This window comes from Balaenoptera musculus, chromosome 16, assembly GCF_009873245.2.
Source record: "Balaenoptera musculus isolate JJ_BM4_2016_0621 chromosome 16, mBalMus1.pri.v3, whole genome shotgun sequence".
Taxonomy (NCBI): Eukaryota; Metazoa; Chordata; class Mammalia; order Artiodactyla; family Balaenopteridae; genus Balaenoptera; species Balaenoptera musculus.
In genome coordinates, this window is record NC_045800.1 from 7,813,111 (window position 1) to 7,819,516 (window position 6,406).

Below are 6,406 nucleotides of genomic sequence, written 5' to 3' on the forward strand. Positions count from 1 at the left end.
AGTAGTGGGTCATGGGTCATTTTGGCCCCTTACAAGATTAAGAAGGAATGCAGGACTTCCCTGGCGGTCCCGTGATTAAGACTCTGCCCTTCCACTGCATGGGGCATGGGTTCCATCCCTGGTCGGGAACTAAGATCCCGCGTGCTGAGTGGTGCGCTGCTCCCCACCCCCGCCAAAAAAGCGTATGTTATCTTTAAGGGGTTGTCTTGGTGGTGCTAGAAAATATTGCTCTTTATGGTTGAGCAGTTATTTTTGCCGACGGGGAGGTTTGGTTGCTGCTTAATGCAGATACACAATGCACAGTAGAGGGGAGAGAGGAGGCCAAAGGGCAGAGAGAATTTATGTTTAAATTTTTCTTGTCTTGCCATAAAATAATGAATTTTATTTCACACTCTAATGACTATAGTATTTTATCTTAAGTGGGTATATTACAGTTTTGTATCAGGAAACATTTGAGTTGTCTCCAGTTTTTCACTTGTTTTCTCTTTTAGAAGTGGAACAGAATTTTAATAGCATTTTTTCCAGTTTTATTGAGAAATAATACATTAGACGTACATCACTGTATAAGTCTAAGGTGTACAGCGTGATGGTGTGATTTCCATATATTATGAACACTTATTCACTCTTTAAATAGCTGGTCGTGACCACTTCGTATCTTACGTGTGAGTGTCTCTGTGGAGTAGATCCCTAGAGGTGGATCGCTGTGTCGAAGGGAACAACTTAATGAATAGTGCTGCGCAGCTCCCTGCCCCCACCAGGTTCTAACGAGTCCACCTCGTAGCAAGCAACATGGGAGTTAGTGACCAGATTTGTGAGCCAGGGGTTACAGGAGGGTCTGCTTATACCAATGGCAACACTTACTGGTCTGGGTGGGAGGTTCTGGCTTAGGCCTGCCCGGCCCCTGAACGTGAGGTCCCTCATAAGACATCAGAGGCTGCCGGTTCTCACCCCTGGTTGGGACTGTAGGACGGGTTATTAAGGTTGATGCTGCTGCCGATCACATCACCTTGTGCACATTAGAATCACCAGGGGTTTCTCAGGCCTTACTCCAGACCGGAATCTCGGGGGTGTCACCAGGCATCAGTAACTTTTAAGCTCCCCAGGTGATGCTGGTGTGCACTCAGGGCTGAGAACCTGTCTTAGGAATCTCACCTAAATGCAGATTCTGATTCAGTGTGTGTGGGTGACCGGAGATTCCTCCGCCTCTCCTGTAAGCTCCCAGGAGATGCAGGTGCTGATGCTGCCTTAAGGCACAAGATCATTATCAGGAGTAAGTTTAATTTGCATTCAGCAGTTCTCACCCATCAGAGAAGGCCTAAAGGCGAGGTGAATTTAACAAATCAGCAAGCTTCCTGCTAAATTCTTTGAGGGCCTTAATGGTTTGAGGAAGGCCCTGTAGGAAAGCATAGTTAGAACCTGGGGTGCAATAAGGTGGCCAAGGGTGTTGGCGAGTCTGGAATCCTGGGCAAGCAGCTGGGGCTTTTAATTGGTCAGCAGTGGGATCCCTGAGGGGAGGGAGTGAAGTGGGGAAGTAGGATGATCCCAAATGAGTTAGGAAAGCCCACCAGCTGCACAGCTGCTCACCCAGTGTATGCTTACTGTTTTTTTTTAAAAATTTATTTATTTTACTTATTTATTTTTGGCTGTGTTGGGTCTTCGTGGCTGCACGCGGGCTTTCTCTAGTTGCGGCGAGTGGGGGCTACTCTTCCTTGTGGTGCGCGGGCTTCTCATTGCAGTGGCTTCTCTTGTTGCGGAGCACGGGCTCTAGGCGCGCGGGCTTCAGTAGTTGTGGCATGCGGGCTCAGTAATTGTGGCTCGCGGGCTCTAGAGCACAGACTCAGTAGTTGTGGCGCACGGGCTTAGTTGTTCCGTGGCATGTGGGATCTTCCCGGACCAGGGCTCCAACCCGTGTCCCCTGCATTGGCAGGCGGATTCTTAGCCACTGCGCCCCCAGGGAAGCCCATGCTTACTGGTTTGCCAGCCATGTTTGGGGCTGTGGGTGTGTGGACAGCGAACAAGGCAGGTAGGCCCTCACTCCTCCGAGTCCCCCCGGGGATGAAGCAGGGGAGCCTGGGTGGTGGGGAGGCAGGGAGGAGGTAGAGGCTTTGGAATTGGACTTGGTGTGGAATGTCAGAGCTATTGCCACATCTTAGAGCCTCACTCCTCATTTGAGGAGGTGGGATAATACCCGCCTTTCAGGAGAGGTCTGAGGACTAAGATGGTGTAGTCACAGCCCTGGCACAGCACCAGGCAGAGCTCTAGATCCGCGAATGAGATGCTCACCTTTGTGGTACAGATGCTACCTTATGGCATATGATCATTAGCAGGAGGCCCCAGCACACAAATTCAGGTCGGGGGAGGACCTCTGGAAGGGTGACAGCCAGAGCAGGGGCGAGGGGACTGTGGGCCCTGAAGGAGAAGAGTGGCCCAAAGTAGAGGACCCACAGTGAGAACGGGATGCCCAGATACAGGCCCTGGGTTAGAGTCATCCAAAGAAAGATAATCCAGGAGCTATTTTGTATATACACACAAACCCTGTGTTAATTTGCTAGGGCTGCCATAACAAAGCACCACAGACTGGGTGTCTTTAATGACACAAGTTTATTTTCTCACAATTCTGGAGGCTAGAATTCTGAGATCAAGGTGACTGCAGAGTTGGTTTCTTCTGAGACCTCTCACATGATCTGTGTGTCTGTGTCCTAACCTCTTATAAGGACACCAGTCATATTGGATTAGGGCCCACCCTAACGACCTCATTTTAGCTTCATTATCAATTTGAAGACCTGATCTCCAAATGCAGTCACATCCTGAGGTTCTGGGGGTTAGTACTTCACCGTAAGAGTGTGGGAGGGCGACATAATTCAGCCCATAACAAACTCCAACGATGACTTGTTCTTTGGATTCCGACCATCTCGGACACCTCATCTAAATGAATCATTGCACACATAAGAAAACCGAGGTTGGGACAAGATGTCTGATTTACCCAGGATAATACATGAGGAGGAATTACAAAGGTGAAATTACAGCGTGTTTCAGGCACTAGGAATTTAAAGATCCCAGCTTCCTCCTGACAGGAAGGGGACACACCACGTGGGAACCACTTGTAGGTTTAGATCTGTTTCTCAACACTGGCTGCCTGTCAGGGTCACCTGGAGCGCTTAAAAATTAATATCAATGTCCAGGCCTCACCTCAAATAAATTCCATCAGAATCTCAGGATATTAAATGCTCCCTAGGGGAGTCTGGTGTGCAGCCTTTGCAAAATGGGTATTGAATGTGGACGCATGAGTGGATATTGACTGTAAAGCAGGGTGTCATTCACTAAACCTGCTATTCCATGCACTGGGCTTGCACTAGGGTCCACTGGTGAAAGAGACAGACGTGGTCCTTGACCTCATGGGGCTTTTTAGTCAGTATGTAACCGAGTCCAAGCTCGTGCTGCTCGCTGCACAACAGGCCAATAAATGGAGAGAGGAATTGATGGGGCAAGGAAGAGCGACTTTATTTGGAAAGCCAGCAGACAGAGAAGATTGTGGACTAGTGTCCCAAAGAAGCATCTCACCACACCTGCTTCCCTTTCAGTATAAAAGAAGCTAGAGTTCAGGCTGCTTTTATACTAGAAAGGGAGGGGGCGTGGCTGGTTGCTGCAGACTTCTTGGTGTCGGAATCCTTTGTTCTTGCAGCTGTCCACCTAGGTCAGGTCAGGATGTTCCTGTAAACCTCTAACAAGAAAAACGTTATTCTCCGTTCTGCAACTTTTTATCTCTATGTGAATGAAAGTGTTATATACTTTTAAAGGTCAGAGCCTTGACAGTGAGCTATCCTGTCTATCTCAGGATATAGGCAACATTCTTCACTTGTAGCAAAAGCAATAGAATGCAAAGTTTAAAGAAACAGATCCAGCATGGGGTCAGATTTGTTCTTCCCTATTATGAGTACATTTATTTGAAAAATAGTATGTACCACGTGGCTAGCCCCAGAGGAGAGGCAGTGGTTCCAAGAAATAGCATTGAACAGTATGTGCTAGGTGCTATTCCAAATGTGTTAGGTTTCATCACAGGTACTAATATCCCTGTTATTTTATGGACGAGGAAACCAAGGCTTAGAGAGACAAACTTGTCTTGGGTCATTGGAATAGTAAGCGGTGGAGCCCTGGAGCCCTGGGTGGGCTGGACCAGGCTTCTGCAGGGAGGCAAGAGGTAGTTCAGGTGCTCCAGCGGCTGGGGGCACAGGGGACAGCTCCTCCACTTGGCTCAGGAGCATGGCTGAGGGGCCCCAGGTGTGTGTAAATGCATTTCAATGTGTTTCTAACTTGGGGGATGGATTCTGAAAAATACAAGCAGGAGCCGTTCAAATGAATAATAGATACGCAAAAGAAGCTTAGTCCTTTTAGGAAAAACTCTTTAAAATCTACTTCAGGACTTACTCTACTGTTCCCTGCATGTATAATAGCTTAGAGGAGTTTATTAGCTCCCCAGCCTTTATTTTGATTACCTTGGAAATGAGATCTCTCCCTCGATGCATTGGTCCAGTCCCTCAAATCGTTAATGAAATATCTGAGCTAGTACGGTTTTTATAATTTGTATCACAATACTTAAGTGCAGAGCAGATGGTAGCTAAAGATAAATGGGAGTAAGGCAGAACCTGGCTCAAAGCATCCTGTTCCACTGGACTGTTTATGACTCTGGCTCCTGCATACATGGGCTGTGGAGGGCCTGGGTTCCTTCTGATCTTGGTGGCCTTCCCCCCAGGCCATCGGGGTGCATATTCCTCCCTGAGATAGAAAGTGGAGGACGCTAGTAAGTTCTGCCAGTCCTCAATTTCTTCTGCCTTCCTTTTTTTTTTTTTTTTTTTTTTTATAAATTTATTTATTTATTTATTTTAGCTGTGTTGGGTCTTCATCTCTGTGCGAGGGCCCTCTCCAGTTGTGGCAAGTGGGGGCCACCCTTCATCACGGTGCGCGGGCCTCTCACCATCGCGGCCTCTCTTGTTGCGGAGCACAGGCTCCAGACGCGCAGGCTCAGCAGCCGTGGCTCACGGGCCCAGTTGCTCCGCGGCACGCGGGATCCTCCCAGACCAGGGCTCGAACCCGTGTCCCCCGCATTGTCAGGCAGACCCTCAACCACTGCGCCACCAGGGAAGCCCTGCCTTCCTTTTTATCACAAAGCACTTAAATTTAGTGGTTCCTGAGGGCCGAGCCATGTACTTATTAATGATCTGGAAGTAATTACTCCTGGGAGCAATTTAAAAATACATACGCAAAGAGCACACAAAGCTGCAGGACCTCACATGGTGACCTAGGAGCTCAAACCTGGGTGAGGGTCTGCCTCTGCTCCAGGAATTCTAGAATCATGGAGGGGATGGCCACTGCCCATCATTTCATGCTAGAACACAGACCTGGGAGACTTGGAGAGGGGAAGGGACTTGCTACAGTGCACACAGCAGTGGTAGCACAGCTGGGACTGAACCTGGTGACAGCCTCCTGGTTTCTCTAACTGTGGGATGGAGGTGGGGTGGTAGACATGCTGCCAGAGCTTCCGTTTTGCACTTCCCTCTGAGGAGCTGTGTGATCTTGGGCAAGTCACTGCCTGTCTGTCCTTTATGAAATGAGGGGGTCAAATTAAGACAATATTTCTTAAAGAGTGGTCCTGGCGGAGTTGGTGTCTGAAGGTGGGCCCTGGAACTCATCCGGCTGGCCTAAACCCCCAGCCATTGAGCACACGGTTCAGGTGGTCCCCCAGCACGCCTCCTGAACCCACAGTGGAGCCGGGGTCTGTGACCCCAGGAATTAGATTTCAAACAGGGACGGCCCAAGACAGCCACCGCGTTTTGTGCATTCCCTATATCCTCTAGTGACTTAGTTTCCCCCAAAGTCAGTTCCTCGGGCGCGGACAAGGGGCTTCAGGCTCTGGGTGGAGGAAAGGGCGGTCCCCTGTCCTCCAAGTTCGAGCCCCTCCAGGGCAACTCAGCATAACCAGGAGTAACTAGGAGTCGGGTTTGGCGGCGGCCGCTCGCAGGCGCAGGCCGCCTCGGGACGGCAGGGGGCGCTGTCCGCAAAGCTTTGGTTCCGGGGTCTGAACGGAGAGCGGGACGCCGCGCGTGCGCAGGGGCCGGGGGGCTCTGACGGCCGAGGCGGGGCGGGGCCGGCGCCCCAAGAGGCTGATGGTCCTGGGCCCCCGCGCCGCACAGCGGGGCGCGGGGGCGGACGGCGCAGGAGGTCCGGGGGCCGCGGCGGCGTCCCGAGCCTGGCAACTGCGCGCCGAATGCAGTGTACTTTTGCGAAAGTTGTTTCATTATTAAATGTGCTCCTGGTAGGAAAATCGGAAGTGTAGACACAGACCTCCCACGGCCACTCCCCGCAGAGACAGGCGCTGCTGCGTGGGGCCCCGGTTCAGCCCTCTGTCGCC